The sequence below is a fragment of the Ascaphus truei genome, chromosome 6 (genome assembly GCF_040206685.1).
Source record: "Ascaphus truei isolate aAscTru1 chromosome 6, aAscTru1.hap1, whole genome shotgun sequence".
Lineage (NCBI taxonomy): Eukaryota > Metazoa > Chordata > Amphibia > Anura > Ascaphidae > Ascaphus > Ascaphus truei.
In genome coordinates, this window is record NC_134488.1 from 35,210,810 (window position 1) to 35,229,204 (window position 18,395).

Sequence of the window (18,395 nt, forward strand, 5' to 3'; positions counted from 1 at the left end):
AGGGCATTCCAGAGGTGTGGGGCAGTCAGTATGAAAAGTTTAAGGCGGGAATGGGCTTTGAGAACAAAGGGGGTAGAGAGAAGACATCCTTGAGCAGAACGCAAGAGTCGGGATGGTGCATAGCGAGAAATTAGGGCTGAGATGTAAGTAGAAGCAGAAGAGTGTAAAGCTTAAAAAGTGAGGAGGAGAATTGAGTGCGAGATACGGGATTTGACAGGAAGCCAGGTTAGTGATTCCAGCAGGGGAAATGCTGAGACAGATTTAGGAAAGAGTAGAGTAGAGTGATTCTGGCAGCAGCATTTAGGATAGATTGTAGGGGAGTCAGGTGAGAGGCAGGAAAGCCGGACAGCAGGAGGTTACAGTAATCGAGATGAGAGAGAATGAGGGCCTGAGTCAAAGTTTTAGCAGTCGAGTAACAGAGGAAAGGGCGTATCTTTGTAATATTATGGAGGAAAAAGCAACAGGTTTTAGATACGTTTACAATGTAAGGGGAGAATGTGAGAGAGGAGTCGAGTGTGACCCCTAGGCAGCGTGCTTGGGCTACTGGGTGAATGATGGTACTTCCAACAGTAATGTGGATGGAGGTAGTAGGGCCAGATTTGGGAGGAAGTACAGTATAAGGAGCTCTGTTTTTGCCATGTTAAGTTTAAGTCGGAGAATGGCCATCCAGGATGATATAGCAGAGAGACATTCAGAAACTTTGGTCTTTACAGCAGGTATAAGGTCAGGGGTTGAAAGGTAAATTTGTGTGTCGTCAGCATAGAGGTGATATTTAAACCAAAGGGATGTGATTAGGTCGCCTAGAGAAAGTGTGTACAGAGAAAAGAGAAGAGGTCCTAGGACAGAGCCCTGGGGTACCCCAACAGAGAGATCGATAGAGGAGGAGGAGGTGTTTGCAAAAGAGACACTGGAAGTACGATGGAAGGGGTAGGAGGAGATGCAGGATAGAGCTTTGTTACGAATACCAAGAGTATGGAGAATGTGAAGGAGAAGAGGGTGGTCCACGGTGTCAAATGCTGCAGAGGTCGAGTAATATGAGTAGAGTGTAATGACCTCTGACTTTTTGAGCATTGAGGTCATTACTTATTTTAGTGAGGGCTGTTTCCGTGGAGTGAGCAGTGCGGAAGCCAGATTGTAGAGGGTCTAGGAGAGAATAGGTGTTGAGAAAATGGAGCAAGCGAGAGAATACAAGACGTTCAAGGAGTTTGGAGACAAAAGGCAGGAGGGAGACAGGTCGATAGTTAGAAAGACAGGTAGGGTCAAGCTTGCTGTTTTTGAATAATGGTATAACTGTTGCATGTTTGAAGGTGGGAAAGGTACCAGAGTAAAAGGAAGAGTTAAAAATCTGTGTGAGTGTAGGGATTATAGAAGGAGCAAGAGGTTTTAGGAGATGGGAGGGAATGGGATCAAGAGGGCAGGTGTTAGAGGGAGAAGAGAAGATCAGCAGTGACATCCTCCTCCGAGACAGCGGAAAAAGAGTCATGGAAGGCAGGAGGAGAGTTAGGAAGCGGTGTGGGATGAGAGGAGGCAACAGAGGGGATTTTCTGACATATTGATTCCACCTTTTCCTTAAAATAGTCAGCATAGTCCTGAGGTGAGATAGCAGAAGAAGAGGAGGCAGTCGAGGGTGGTCTGAGTAGAGAGTCAAAGACAGAGAAGAGTGCGGAGTGTCTGTAAATTCGGCCACCCCCACCCCCTCCAGAAAATGAAATAGAAGTAGCTGTGTTAGTCCAGTTAGACTACAACAGGTGTGGCCAATTTCAGTCCTCAATGGCCACCAACAGGTTTTCAGATTATCCCTGCTTGGCACAGATAGCTCAATCTGTGCTGAAGCAGGGATATCCTGAAAACCTGACCTGTTGGTGGCCCTTGAGGACTGGAGTTGGCCACCCCTGTTCTAGTCTCTTCCACAGGTCAGGAAATACTGATTCGCAGCAGTTTCCTTCAGTTTAACACTGTTGAAATATCCAAGATAATCATCAGAATCTGATATGGTAGAATCGCTCTAGAACAGAACATTTGATCTCAAAATGATAATGCTCTTTGACACACACGCACACGCACAAAAAGGAGGACTTAATACTAATCTGGGGGTATTTACATACCATCAGAATTGTATAGAATTGTTCTCCCTGCCTCTCTGATAATCATAGGCTGCGATTATAGTGAGTGCGATGGCACGTGCGATTTTGCGCGCTGCGCGAACGAAGTGCAGCAGCTTTATCGTGCCGCCCATAATGCGTGCAAGCACGATGAAGAGTGACCCCGTGGCAGATTTTTGAAAAGACAATTTATTTTGTACTTTTGCGTCAGAGCCGCATCACTTGAGCGGTTCAGTCAATGAGGGCGAACCAGCCTGGTGATGCATCCACCACGCCTCCCCATCGCCTCCATCTAAAGTGCACATATCACTCGGGCGACAGGCGTGTACTCCGTTGCACGCAAGCGCCTACTGTAAACGCAGCCTCTCCACCCCCTGCGGTGTCCCTCTTCTGCGTGCACTCTACATTTCTCAGTCACTTTCATCCATGTTTTGCAACATAATGTTTTATGTATATCTCTATTTATGTAGCGCCATCCATGTACATAGCGCTTCACAGCAGTGATATACGCAACAAATTAATATAACACATAATGGGAATATGCACTTCAGACATAAAACAATAGGAAAAAGAGTCCCTGCCCCAAAGAGCTTACAATCTAAGTGGTAAGTAGGAGGAATGTACAGAGACAGTAGGAAGGCGTTTTGGTAAGTGCATCTGCAAGGGGTCAAGGTCAATGTATGAAGTGTATAGTATCAGCCAGCAGAGCTACCCATATGCTTCGTTAAAGAGCAAGCAGAATCCAAACAGGAACTGGAGCACAGCCTCACCAATGCAACATGGGACACAGTAATTACGTTCAAGGATTTACTGGGTTAAAAGAACATAGGGACAAAATCCTGACAAAAACTCTGACATGTTTAACGCTCAAGGCGCTTTATCAAAGAGTCTCTTCTATAGTGACACTAACCAAGTTATATATATACTTATGGTGAGGCGGACTTTGAATAGAACAGGAGTGTCCTCCTTGTATTAACATATATAACAAACTTTTGTATTCACAAGCATTGGTCTGAACTACATAACAGGCAAAGCATGTAACAAACAGATACATGCAGATAATAAATGCAAGATGAAAATGTCATATATACATATGGACCAGAGGGTAGGGGAAGAACAGGGGAGGGAGGGGGAAGGGGAAGAGGGAGGGGGGGAGAAGGGAGGGGAGAGAGGGAAGGGGGGGGAGTGGAGGGAGGGGGAGGAGGAGGGAAGGAAGAGATGGGGTGAATGGCAAAGCATAAAAAATGTTTCAAATCCCATTGGACTTTTAAACCATGGGGTGTCAAGGTATTTAAAGTAAAAATCCAATAGGCCTCCCTTTGATGTAAAAGGGAGACCCTGTTACCCCTTGGAGGTGCCGGAGAGCTGTTTGTATGCTGCACCTCAATTTCAGCAGAAGATCCTTGAGTGGGGTCACTCCTCTAAGTCTGCCGGTCACCCGGGTACAAAGAGAATTTCCGATCTGATCAGACGCAGCTTTTGGTGGCCTAATATGTTTAAGGATGTCAAAGAATTCATCAACTCATGTTCCATCTGTGCTCGAAATAAGTCCACTCGCAATAAGCCATCTGGTCTGCTTCGTCCCCTACCCATTCCGGACCGACCGTGGACCCATCTCTCAATGGACTTTATTGTTGAGCTCTCTGTTTCTTGTGGGATGAATACTATTCTCGTTATTGTTGATAGATTTTCCAAACAGGCCCACTTCATTCCTCTCAAAGGTCTCCCGAATTCTGCCACCTTAGCAGATATTTATATCAAAGAAATATTTCATATTCATGGAGTCCCTCTCTATATAGTGTCCGACCGGGGGTCACAGTTCGTCTCGAAATTTTGGCGGGCCTTCGCTCAAAGGTTGGAGATCACTCTTCTTTTTTCTTCTGGGTATCATTCCCAAACCAACGGACAAACCGAAAGAACAAACCAGTTATTAGAGCAATACCTGCAATGCTTTATTTCTGATGCACAGGACAACTGGGTGGAACTACTCCCATGGGCCGAATTTGCCCATAACTCACTCAGAAATGAGTCCACTCAAGAATCCCCATTTTTTATAAATTACGGGTTCCATCCAGCACGCCTTCCCATCTCTTCCAATCCTTCCGGAGTTCCATCGACAGATTCCAGAGTGAACTCGCTCCAAAATTCTTGGAGGAAGATTCAAAAGACTCTACAGGAAGCAGAACTCAGACAAAAGACACAGGCGGATCGCCATCGCCGTGAGGCACCCAAATTTAGGCCAGGAGACAAAGTGTGGCTTACTTCTAAGAACATAAGGTTGAAGACACCTACACTGAAATTGGCTCCAAGATTCCTGGGTCCATTCACCATTCTCTAACAGGTCAATCCTGTGGCGTACCGCTTACAACTGCCTCAATCTATGAGAATCCCGACAGTTTTTCACGTTTCTTTGCTAAAACCTGTTCAAGTTCTCAGTTTCCTGACATCTCACCCAAACCTCCACCTGTCATCGTACAGGGTCAAGAAGAATTAGAAATTCAATCCATAATCGATTCTAAATACTCCAGAGGAGGTGTCCAATTCCTCGTACACTGGAAAGGCTTTGGACCGGAGGAACGCTCATGGATACTGCTTCGTCAGATTCATGCTCCCGGTTTTTTAAAGCAGTTCCACGTCAGGTTCCCGCACAAGCCTTATGGGAATCGTCCTGAGGCCGTCCTTTGCGATGTGTTCCCTCCTTACTTGTCATCTCACAGACTTCCTCTCTGGCACCAGCGCGTCCACACCCCCCGCTCTGCTTACAGAGTGCGCGCTCTTCTAGTGTGCCACGGAGCTTAGCTCCACCCCCTTGGACGCGCTGCGCTACTCTCGCGTGTGGCGCGCACACGTGACTCCATGCAACGCTCTCCATCAGCGTGGCAAGTACTCATCTAGCCCACTTGTTTCCTGCAGCCAATCCTTGCCTCCGCGGAGGCCGCGCCTCCGTTCCGCCTCCATTGATACTGGTTCCTGTGTGCTATAAATACCCTGCAGTTCCCTTCCTGCTTTGCTGAGCATAACTTGTTGTAGCCTTGAGCTCCTGCGTCTGTTGTGCCATGCTCCTTGTCCTGTGTTCTTCCTGCAGTTTGATTCTACGTGTACCGACCCAGCTTGACTTTGGAATCCCTCTGGATATTGACTGTGGACCTCTCCAACCCAGACGGCTGCTATACGAATTTCAGCGATTCTGACCTCTCAAACCCCAAACCATGGCTATATGGACTTCCACGATTCTGAACTCTCCAACCCCAGACCACGTCTGACAGACTTTGACTACTCTGACCTCCCCATCCCAAGACCTTGGCAAGTATCAGGACTAACCCACTCTCCCCAAAAAAATTTGGAGTAGGATAGAGCAAGAAAAGGTTGTTTCTTGTAATAGATTGCATTTTTATGTTTTGACTACTGTTATTTTGAAATCCCATTTTTTCATAGCTGCATGATCATGCTGTTTGGCTCACTGTCTTTTTCACCCTAGTTTCACACACTTTGGTATTTTCCTTTTCTTGCTCTATCCGACTCCCCCAAAAAAATTTGGGGACACATTTATGTTTTTAGCTTAGAAGTTGTGGTTATCTGCTATTATCAGACTGTTGCGCATATTTTTTGGACAATGTGTACTTATACTATGTGGGCATGTAGACATGTTTCTGACAACTGTATTTAGCAATGATACTTCAGACTGTGCTGTGCGCATACATATATTTGTCAGATAGATTTTGATCACCAGGGTGAGATGTGACGTTATATCTTGCCTATGTGTAATTATGTGGTGTTACATTAGGTTTGGATTATTCCACACAGATTTCAGATGGCATGCAAAACACATATATGTGTGGGCTTAGCTACTCCCATGGTGTACTTTTTGTGGACAAGCCTCTACATGGATTTTGTGTCAAATGTTTAGAAACTATAATGTTCATTGTTAACATTTTGGGACATTTAGTCCATGTGTTTGGCTTTAAAACTCTGCTTAGGAACTCCATTATATCTGGCAAAACTATATATGTTTTGCATGCCAAGTGGCTCTATTATATATTTTTCTTTTAAGACACAGTGGTTGTCATATTGTTGCTTTAGTGATAACTATCATATCTATTACTGTTGAAATATGAAGGGTTTGCATATTTGTTAACAATGTATCTGTTGCAAGGAAAGGCAAATTTGTATATAATGTTTTTAATTCTAATTTTTGTCTCCTCCCTGCTATTCAGACTAACCTATATAACTCTGTCTAGCTGTTTAGACTCTCCATCCACCTCCTCCTGATTGGAGCAATGTTTGGCCAATCCGGCTTAAATATGCTACCTAACATATCCGGTTAGACACCTAAGAAAAAGCCCATATCGGCGAAACGTACGTCGGGGTAGTTCGCCTATTTCCTGGGGTACCCCCTGTCTGCGCTGTCCTGCTTTGGCGTCACGCAAAAGACAAACTGGATCCGTGGCTCTACTATGCTGTTGAGCCGCTAATGACTCTCGTGTGTAGTGCTGCTTACCGCTGTGCTGCCTTGCTGCTCGTTTACAAGCTCCGGTATCCGTGACTTCAGGGGAGGAAATGTTTTTCTCATTGATACCTCAGCATATCTCAATGTTTAACAGATGCTTATGTATATTTAGTGATACTGTAATCTACTCTAAACCTCTGGACTTGTTTCTATTGGGATCTGTATTGAATGCATATTAATGCTGGATTGACCGTGTCATTATTGATGAACTTTTACTGACACCTATCACTTTGAGCCCTTTTAAGATTATATTACATCAGGGCTCTATCTGTGTTAATCCTAATTCCCCTTTTCCTTTATTTGAGTACACTGTTTATAGGGTACGGTTTTTCTATCACTGTGCTTCTCTATGATGTATTATCAAGGGAAGTCTTGTCTTATTTAGGCAATTATAACACTGGCCGGTGGAATAGGGGCTAGGTGAAAGGTGATTATTTTCAACCTTTTTCCACCTATTAGGTTAATATAGATTTCTGTGTAGCTGACAGTCAGGACAGGTATTTGGGTATCTTTTCAATAGACCTCGAGCCTGAGGACACTGAGGATTCAGCAAAACGCGTAGCTCTAATCTGCGTGAGTTTTTGATCCACGGAGGCCGCCATAGCTGCCTGTCTCGTCTGCGTTCTGGCTGTGTACCCAGACTGGAGACCGGACACGGTGACGGGATCCTGTCAGTGCCGCAACGAACACAGACTCTGCCGCAGTCGCCGAGGATTTATTTTACATGTGAGTGTGAATATATCTTACTTAGAGAAATTGTAATCTTATACTATATTAGTGAAAGCACTGTATGCCTGTCTGGATGTCCTGTGTCCCTAGGGGAAATCTCATTGGTCCCTTGGCCAGCCCGCCCCTGAGGCGGAGTGACGGGCCAAAGGACACACACACACACACACACACACACACACACACACACACACACACACACACACACACACACACACACACACACACACACACACACACACACACACACACACACACACACACACACACACACACACACACTCTGTTGCTTGGCCTCACTCTCCCCCGTCGACCGCAGCTCACCCACTTTCCCCCAGTCACCCACTTTCCCCCAGTCACCCACTTTCACCCAGTCACCCACTTTCACCCAGTCACCCACCCACCCACTCACCCACCCACTCACTCACCCACCCACTCACTCACTCACCCACCCACTCACCCACCCACTCAGTCAACCACCCACCCACCACTCAGTCAACTCAGTCACCCACCCAGTGACCCAAAGTCACCCACCCACCAAGCGACCCAAAGTCACCCACCCACCCAGCGACCCAAAGTCAAACCGACCCAAAGTCACCCACCCACTCAGTCACCGACCCACCCACCCACTCAGTCACCGACCCACCCACCCACTCAGTCAACTCAGTCACCCTCCCACCCAGCGACCCAAAGTCACCCACCCACCTAGTGACCCAAAGTCACCCACCCACCCAGCGACCCAAAGTCACCCACCCACCCAGCGACCCAAAGTCAAAGCGACCCAAAGTCACCCAAGCGACCCAAAGTCAAACCGACCCAAAGTCACCCACCCACTCAGTCACCGACCCACCCACCCACTCAGTCACTGACCCACCCACCCACTCAGTCACCCATCCACCCACACACTCAGTCAACTGAGTCACCCACCTAGCTGTCAAGGTGAGTCACCCACCTAGCCCAACCCTGTCGCCCGCCCCCCCAAAATTACATCCCAGGCAACGCCGGGTATATCAGCTAGTAACTCATATAATGCACCCCCTTGGGAGTGTTCGAGAGGATCCAAACCCTGACAGTCATCTTATTTTAAAGCAGCAGTTCAAGCAATATCCTACATGTTTTTTTAATAAATCAGTTCTGTACTATGAGAAAATATTGTAGCATTTACAAAAAAAAAAGAAAAAAAAAGAAGAATGTTTTAAAGACATTTTTAATGTTTCAAATGTAGGAAGCATTTCCAAAGTGACAGCCCCCTTCCCCTTCTGATAGGCTCTGGCTCTTGAGCCCCGCCCTCTCTCTAGCAGTGAACCAATTGTATCTAGTAACTGCCCAGTCACTCATATTCCAGAACTATATTACCCACAATGCTGTGCAAGAACTGAAATAAATAACCCCGAGCAAGCGAGTAATTACAGGAGAACAGATTGATCTGCAACTTCGCTAATCACTTGTCAGTGTGCAGATTGTATTGATGCACATATTGAATGGGAAAATATATATATATATTTTAAAACGGCAGCTTGAACTTTAATACATAAAGAAATCTTTCCAAGTTTGGTTGGCTAAGGTCTTAGTTTGGTCATGCCTAATGAGACACACAGACAAACATAATGAGACACAGACAAACATAATGAGACACAGACAAACATAATGAGACACACAGACAAACATAATGAGACACAGACAAACATAATGAGACACACAGACAAACATAATGAGACACACAGACAAACATAATGAGACACAGACAAACATAATGAGACACACAGACAAACATAATGAGACACACAGACAAACATAATGAGACACACAGACAAACATAATGAGACACACAGACAAACATAATGAGACACACAGACAAACATAATAAGACACAGACAAACATTATGAAAAATATAGTGCATATATATATAAGAAGTACCATTAGCATTTATGCAGGGAGTCTCCAGTGGTGAACCTCGTTCATTTCAGCTCCGGGCACCCCTGCTTCCCTCCAAAGTAGGCTCCAGTAGCCGCTCTCCTCTGCTACCAAGGTTCACAATATATCGTTTCTTCAAAGATTTCCCACCCTGCGGGCGAGTAGAAAGTCACGATGTCATCGGTGCGGCTTGCTTTTGGCCCATGTGACGTGGGAGCTTTAAACTTTAAAAGCCCTGCTTGCTGAGCCGGGGCAGCTACCGGCACCTACTTCAGAGGTGAGTATCTCCGGAAAGCTGGGGAGCTGAAATTAATGAGGTTAAGCTCCGGAGACCCCCTGCTTCAATTCTATATTAAATAAATAAATTCCCCAGCATGGATTGCTCTTTTAAGAGGTGTCAAAATGCATAGCGAACAGACAAACAGGTTTTCAAAATATATAGTAGATGTGGTCCCACGTTGAACCTAACGTTCCTAGCAGCGCCCCCTTCGAGAAGATACAAACCATGACAGTCACCTTAATTTGATACATAAAGCAATCCTTCCAAGTGTAACGGGTATTCCACCCCACCCAATCGCATATATAGTGTGGATGCGTAGAACATATAATGTTACCAGGTGTGGTGCGTATACCTGTCAGGCTCACAGGAGGCTGAGCCTCCGCTAGTGAGAGCCTGGGGTTAATCCTCTGGAACGTTTCTTTGTTTCAGCGCCTCCACCTATGTAGGATTCTATGGGTATGTAGAATAACCCTAACATAGGAACCACATGCAAATAATCAGTACACCATATGTATGATAACCAATACCTTTTTACTTGTGCTCACATGAACCATATAACATCAACATAATAACGGGTGTCCCTCTCTAGAGGGGACACTGACTCTTGCGTCTCGCAGGACGCTTCCCCCTACACCGGGTGATCCCACCCCGTGTCCATTAATCCCCGCACAATGTGTCCCGCACTCTTTAGGTGAGAATATGGGTGACTGCGCAGTCACTAACTAATGGAACTGTTGGTGCACTTGTTGACAAAAGGGGTTACCTGCCGAGCGCTCCTGCACTCGGGCCTGCAACTACTTCTCAAAGGATCTGTCGACCTGGATCCCATCTGATCCAGTGGTTCCTTGCTTGGGGTCCGCCAGGGGCGATCCCACCCTGAAGATAGTCTCTCTCTGGGCACAGACTTAAGCCCACGTCTCCTGGCAGGAAGCGCAGCGTCCGCTGGGTCCCTATCTAACACTGGCACTCTAACATGACACGGTCCCTCACCTAGGGCCTGTCCCTGGAGCACCACTAACTGGGGAGTGAGGACCTACCTGGGACCTAAGGGGTTAACTGGCCTATCCTGTCCCCCTAGCTCTCCCGGTCCTGACTCTAGCTAACTAGTACCTAGTACTTGCAGTAACGCACTGCCCCCAGGCGTCTACCTACTGTTGGTTAGCCTAGTGCAGATCCTCTCCAGAATTCCTGACCTCGTTAACAGGCTATCCCTTCAGGCATCCTACCCCTAGCGCTACCTCAAGGTGACTGGGACCTAGTACTTGATACGTACAGCAACCGGCTGCACAACACGGTGCCTGCCTGTCAGACCTCACAGCACTAACAGCCGTGACTCTGACAAGGCAGCACTTACACTAAGGGCAGAGTCCCTAACTGGGGCTGTCCCTTATAATTACCCCCTAAACTGGTGGGGAGTTGGGGCCTACCTGGGATGTGGGTACCTATCTGGATGCAGGAGCTGCACTCACTCCCCGCATCCTTGCTTCCCTCACAACTCCCGAACTCCAACTAACTGCGTAGCTGCAGCCCAAACAATGTATCTCTTCTCCTCTGTCAAGTCATCCTAAGCCCTATTGGCTCCCTGGCATCACGTGGTGCGTGCAGAGGCACACAGGACTCGTAGTCCCTGCTCAGAGCCTTCCCTGGTAGGCTAGGGCTTCGCGGGCTTTCTATCCTCTTTCCTGCACATCCGCAGGCTATCTGGGGCTGCCTCACTGTTCCCTGGCCTCTCCCTACACTCGCGCGACTTCTCCCTACCTCTCGCAGCCTCCCTGCGCATGCGCGAGCTATCTGGGGCTCTCCTGATTCTGGGCCATCCCTGCGCATGCGCGAGCTAATACGCAATGGCGGCGCCCTCCTCACCCGGCTCCGGGAGCGCCGGGAGCCCTGTGACGTGCGTGCGGCCTTGGCAACCGGCCGCACGCGTCCCCGGCAACCCCCGATCCGGGGCCTGACCGCCCTCACCCCTGTGATCGCCGCGCGGTGCCGCCATTTGACTCGGCTGCACCCGCGATCATCAGCAAGGTGAGGGGGGTGCTGACAGGCTGGGGAGACCTGGCTACACAAGTTTGGCTGTTCTTGGTCTTATAGTACAGTATATAAGATGTTCTTGTGCATATATATCTTTATTCCTATCTATCCTTGTGTATATATAAATATATTCCACATTCACACACTCCCCTTTCAATATTTTCTTATTATTCATATTTTTCTTAATGTAATATCCTTTTCTTATGTTTTTCCACCTCCTGTGTTTCCTTTCTATGTCCTTTCTGCTTTTGTGTCCAATATATTTCTGCCTTAACTTGTCACTATAGAACATTTCTAGTAAACAAATTCCAGCCGTTCAAAAATGGCGCCTGCAAACGCCTTCTCCGGAGATCTGTACCACCGTGTCGCAATAAGATGTGTAATGTGTATATTATGTATGTAGCCCTGAGTTTTGGGCTATTATTCTGTCCTCCTCCTGGAACAATCCCTGGTAAGGGCAGGTTTGCCAGGAGTAATCATGAGTTTTCCCCATACATTGCAGCTCAGTGAGTCAGAGAAGGTAGGCAATCAAGCCTGCTGTCCAATCAGGGACAGGGGGCTGGTTCTTACTGAAACTGACTTAAGGAGTTGCACACCTCAATTTAGTCAGTTGTGCCTCTACCGTGATAGAGGTGTGGTCACTCCAACTCAGTATTGCAGGGCTCTGCTTACTGAGGCCTTCCCTACGGGGCTAGGTGGTAGACTATTCCCCTTACCCCACAAGGGGGTAAGGGAAGAGCAAGGACTGCTCCTGGTGGCTGGTGGCTGACAGTGAATGTCCAGGGACATCCTAAAGGTGAAGACCTGAGAGATAAGAAGTGATTCAGTGTAAACTGTGCACTGCTGTGATTCAGAGAGAGAGACTGAATAAAGATCACCTGTTTCTACGTTCTCCTGGCCTGAGACTGAAATCTATCAGGGAGGAGAAGAGATAGTTCTCCTGCAGAGATTTCTCCCCATACATCTGGGGGCTGCAAGAGATGGAGGCGCTATCACCGTGAGTACGATCGGGCAAGACCCCAGAAGCCTGTCCTGATCTCTCCCATAACATCAGACGGGAGACCCAGGGCCTCCTGTTACCAGCAGGTTTGCACCACACCATAGTGAGTAACCAGAGCAGGTTTCCCCAAGATAGGCCCTATATGAGATTGGGTGGGGGAAACAGGGTTACATGTACAATAAAGTACAATTCAGCTGTACAAGGTGTCGCTATATTTATGGGGTGACCATAGCAAAGCATGGAATCAGAGGGCGGCGTGATGTGCATTGTGGAATGTAGACTTAGCATTGCCCCAAAACCACTCCCTGTGCTCCCACTACCGCCCCCTCCATCATACTGCCCCAAACTGACACACACTGACAGTGACAGACACAGAGCTTACACTCTAATGTATAGATACCAAACACTAACCCACAGATCTTACTCTGAAGGCGGTTCCCTACCTGGTGCTGTCTGTGGAGCCCGGGCTAAAGATGTATGAGGAGAGGGCAGCTCAAAAAGCGATGGAAGGGACGGGGGTCGGAAGGTGGATGGATGATCATTGAGGTGCAAAGGAGTAGGTGGGATAGGTTTGAAGGGGCAGGGGAGGGATGGGTGGGGAGGGTGGGATAGATTGGAAGGGGCATGGGAGGGATGGATGGGGAGGGGCAGGAGAGGGATGGGTTGGAAAGGGCAGGGGAGGGATGGATAGGTTGGAGGGGACAGGGGAGGGATGGATGGGAGGGTGGGGTGGGTTGGAGGAGGCAGGGGAGGGAGGGATGGATGGGAGGGATAGGGTGGGTTGGAGGGGGCAAGGGCTAGGGGAGGGTGGGATGGGTTGGAGGGGGTAGGGGCTGGGGGGGTGGGATTGGTTGGAGGGAGTAGGGGAGGATGGGATTGGTTGGAGGGAGTAGGGGAGGATGGGATTGGTTGGAGGGAGTAGGGGAGGGTGGGATTGGTTGGAGGGAGTAGGGGAGGATGGGATTGGTTGGAGGGAGTAAGGGAGGGTGGGATGGGTTGGAGGGAGTAGGGGAGGGTGGGATGGGTTGGAGGGAGTAGGGGAGGGTGGGATGGGTTGGAGGAAGTAGGGGAGGGTGGGATGGGTTGGAGGGAGAAGGGGAGGATGGGATTGGTTGGAGAGAGAAGGGGAGGGTGGGATGGGTTGGAGAGGGAGTGTTGGAGGGGGCAGGGGAGGGTGGGATGGGTTGGAGACGGAGGGTTGGTGGGGACAGAGGAGCGAGGGATGGGTTGGAGAGAGGGCTTGAGGGGACAGGGAAGGGAAGGATGGGTGGGAGGGGACAGGGGAGGGGGATGGGTTGGAGGGGGCAGGGGAGGGCAATGGGTTGGAGGGGACAGGGGAGTGTGGGAAGGGTTTGAAGGGGCAGGGGAGGGGGTGGGTTTGAGGGGACAGGGGAGTGTGGGATGGGAGTGTGGGATGGGTTGGAGGGGGCAGGGGAGGGGGTTGGGTTGGAGGGGGCAGGGGAGTGTGGGATGGGAGGGAGGGATGGGTTGGAAAGGGCAGGGGAGGGGATGAGTTGGAGGGGGTAGGGGAGAGAGGGATTAGTTGGAGGGGGCAGGGGATGGAGGGATGGGTTGGAGGGGGCAAGGGAGGGAGGGTGGTTGGGATGGAGCAAGGGAGGGAGGGTGGGAGGGATGGGGTAGGGAATAGTGGGAGGGATGGGGCAGGGGAGGGTGGGAGGGGATGGTGGGGTAGGGGGGGGTGGGGTAGGGGAGGGTGGGAGGGGATGGTGGGGTAGGGGAGGGTGGGAGGGGATGGTGGGGTAGGGGAGGGTGGGAGGGGATGGTGGGGTGTGGGAGGGGGCAGGGGATTGTGGGAGGGAGGGGACAGGGGATTGTGGGAGGGAGGGGGCAGGGGAGAGTGGGAGGGAGGGGGCAGGGGATTGTGGGAGGGTGAGGGCAGGAGAGGGTGAGGGCAGGGGAGGGGGGGCTGCTGCGAAGCATGGAACTGCCAGTCTCTGCTATTTGCCGCGTGCCGCACGCTGCTGCCCTCGTAAGGCTGGGGCCATAGAGGCGTGAGGAGTTCCGAGCCGCACTGACGCTGAGGCTCACCTGCTGAAATCTGCGCGATTTCATGCCCATGCAGGCGAGCCAGCGGGCGCGATCGGAGGCGGGGGGAGACTGAGGGAGGCGGGGCAGTGACGTCGCTGGGCCAATCGCCCGTGATGCACCGACGTCAATGTCACGGCGCCGTGACGCTGCTCTGCGCTCATTGGATGTTTTCAGCCGACAGTGCGCTGAAAAACAGCTTGGCTATCGGCTGAAAACTCCAGCGCCTCCGCACGCCTGCGGACGCTCGCGTGAGCCCCCTCTCAAGGCATCCTCATTGAGGATGCAGGGGCTCAGCGCGGAGCGTCCGCACGGCTCAGCGCGGCCTGTCCTTCTATGGACTCGGCCTAAGGCATTCTTGGGCGCGACATCACACTGCTCGGCGGTGAGTGACGGCTACCGACCACTGAGAAACCACTTACCAGAATTCAAAGCAACTCTGCACCGCCGCGGCCCAGGCACACGGGGAGGGGAGATGGAGGCAGAGACTTGCCAGCTCTCACAGAAAGATAAGAGTGCACACCAGGGCCCCTAACGGCAGGTGACACGTCCCCGTCATCTCTTCTGGATTTACCTCACATACAGTATGTCTTGAGAGCCTCAAGATTTTACAAACACGAAGCCTGATTGGCTGGTTCCTGAGATCCAGCAGCCAATCAGAGATCAGCAGACTCACAAAGGCGGGAACACAGGGTAAACAATTGTGAGGGAATCTGCATGATTGACATTCTCGGCAGCCAATCAGGTCGGTGCGACTATAAGGGCAGGACTTTCCTTGTCTCCAAGCCTCACAAATAAATGATACCATCTATTCTGTTACTTCAACTGCAGTTGCAGAGCATCTCACAGACCCTTACATTGCAGAGCATCTCATTCACAGACCCTCACCCTGCAGAGCATCTCACTCACAGAACCTCACCGTGCAGAGCATCTGACCCACAGACCCTCACCCTGCAGAGCATCTCACCCACATACCATCACCCTGCAGAGCATCTCATCCACATACCCTCACCCTGCAGGGTATTTCACTCACAGACCCTCACCCTGCAGAGCATCTCACCCACATACCCTCACCATGCAGAGCATCTCACCCACAGACCCTCACTCTGCAGAGCATCTCACCCACAGACCCTCACCCTGCAGAGCATCTCACCCACAGACCCTCACACTGCAGAGCATCTCACCGACACATATAGACCCTCACACTGCAGAGCATCTCACTCGCAGACCCTCACCCTGCAGAGCATCTCACTCACAGACACTCACCCTGCAGAGCGTCACACTCACAGACCCTCACCCTGCAGAGTATCTCACACACACACATACAGACCCTCACACTGCAGATCACCTCTCACAGACCCTCACACTGCAGAGCATCTCACTCACAGACCCTCACCCTGCAGAGCATCTCACTCACAGACCCTCACCCTGCAGAGCATCTCACACACAGAGACCCTCCCCCTGCAGAGCATCTCACACACAGACCCTCACCCTGCAGAGCATCTCACTCACAGACCCTCACCCTGCAGAACATCTCACCCACATACCCTCACCCTGCAGAGCATCTCACCCACATACCCTCACCCTACAGAGCATTTCACTCACAGACCCTCACCCTGCAGAGCGTCTCACTCTCAGACTCTCACCCTGCAGAGCATCTCACACACACATACAGACCCTCACACTGCAGAGCATCTCACTCACAGACCCTCACACTGCAGAGCAACTCACTCACAGAACTTCACCCTGCAGAGCATCTCACTCACAGACCCTGCACAGCATCTCACACACACAAACCTTCACCTGCAGAGCATCTCAGACACAGACCCTTAGCCTGTAGAGTGTCACACACAGACCCTCACACTGCAGAGCGTCGCAGACATACAGACCCTCACCCTGCAGAGCGTCTCACACACAGACCCTCACCCTGCAGAGCATCTCACACACAGACCCTCACTCTGCAGAGCGTCTCACACACAGACCCTCACCCTGCAGAGCGTCTCACACAGAGACCCTCACCCTGCAGAGCGTCTCACACAGAGACCCTCACCCCGCAGAGCGTCTCTCACACACACACACACACACCCTGACCTGGCAGAGTGTCTCACACACACACACACACCCTGACCTGGCAGAGAGTCTCACACACACACAGAAACACACACACACAGACCCTCACCCTGCAGTGTCTCACACAGACACACAGACCCACACCCTGCAGAGCGTCACACACACACACAAACCCTCGCCTTGCAGAGCATCTGACACACAGACCCTCACCCTGCAGAGCGTCACACACACACAGACCGTCATCCTGCAGAGCGTCTCACACGGAGACCCTCACCCTGCAGACCCTCACCCTGCAGACCCTCAACCTGCAGAGCGTCTCACACACACACCCTCACCCTGCAGAGCGTCTCACACACCCTCACCCTGCAGAGCGTCTCACACACGCACACCCTCATCCTGCAGACCCATTACCCAGAGTGTCCTTATAATTCGACAGAGGGCCCCCCTGGGTGTCACCGGGTCCCTGTCTCTGGATACGGGACTGAAAGTGCTTTCCTGTTTCCTCCCCTGAGGGGCTGACAGTCTGAAGGTCACTTATACATGTCTCAGATTCCTTTCCAGCCTGCAGTTTCATGTATACAAATACCAAACAGGTCACACGGAGACATAAATCGCAGTAACCAGCGCTATTCTCCGTCCTGTCACCTTAATGACGCGTGACGCACACGCAGTGGTGACAACGAAGCGATAGTTACAATAACAATCTCCGTGCTTTACATCCGTTCGCCTGCCTGGCGTTCATATAACATGTATGTAGTGCAATCTGCATCCTGAGCATTTATGTTGTGTACATTCATTAACTGTGTTCGGAGGCAGCGATATAAAGACGTGGTGACGTTATTATTACTGCTTTATACCTCTGACCCGATCACTGCATCATTGGGATCGCTGCTGCATTCCTTCCTCGGGTATCTGCGCGTCTCTGACCAGCCTTGAGTTAGAGCGGCAGGGACTGTGTGCGTTGTCCCATGATAGTTATTCTGCAGTTACACACACTAATTATTAATGAAAACAGTACAGGGCGTGTTGTATGGGTGACCACTGTCTCTTTGTTACATCTCCAGCATACTGGACAGGGCAGACCCTTTGTATTGTATTGTATGTCTTTATTTATATAGCGCCATAAATATACATAGCGCTTCACAGTAGCAATACATGCTGTAATCATATAAATAACAAATAATATATAAATAACAGGTCATGGGAATAAGTGCTTCAGACATAAGAGTAACATTAAGGAAGAGGAGTCCCTGCTCCGAGGAGCTTACAATCTAATTGGCAGGTAGGGAGAACATATAGAGACTGTAGGAGGGACGAATCCCTTCTGATCAGCTGGTTACATCTTCTGAGTATTTCAGATCATTTCGTTATTATTTCAAATCTTGAGCCCAAACATGAGCAGCAAAGCAGCATGGGACATACAGTGTCTTCCTTCCCAGGGAACTCCCAATACCAGGAACGGGACTCAAAGCCGTAATACAATAAACACTCAGGTCTTTGGGCCGTGTATTAAATCCCAGACACAGGCGGCTGGTTCTAGAAAACAGAAAGAATAAGAGCAGCCTCCATAGTGCACAGTTTCTTCCTAAAATAGACTTGAAAGTCTGCAGGCCCCAGCAGCTCTCTGCTGCAAAAGGAGGCTGATAATGTGCTGGCGTCACGCGCTGATTCTCTGACACTTTGTGCTGTAAAGAACTTCAGAGCACAATATGAGGTCT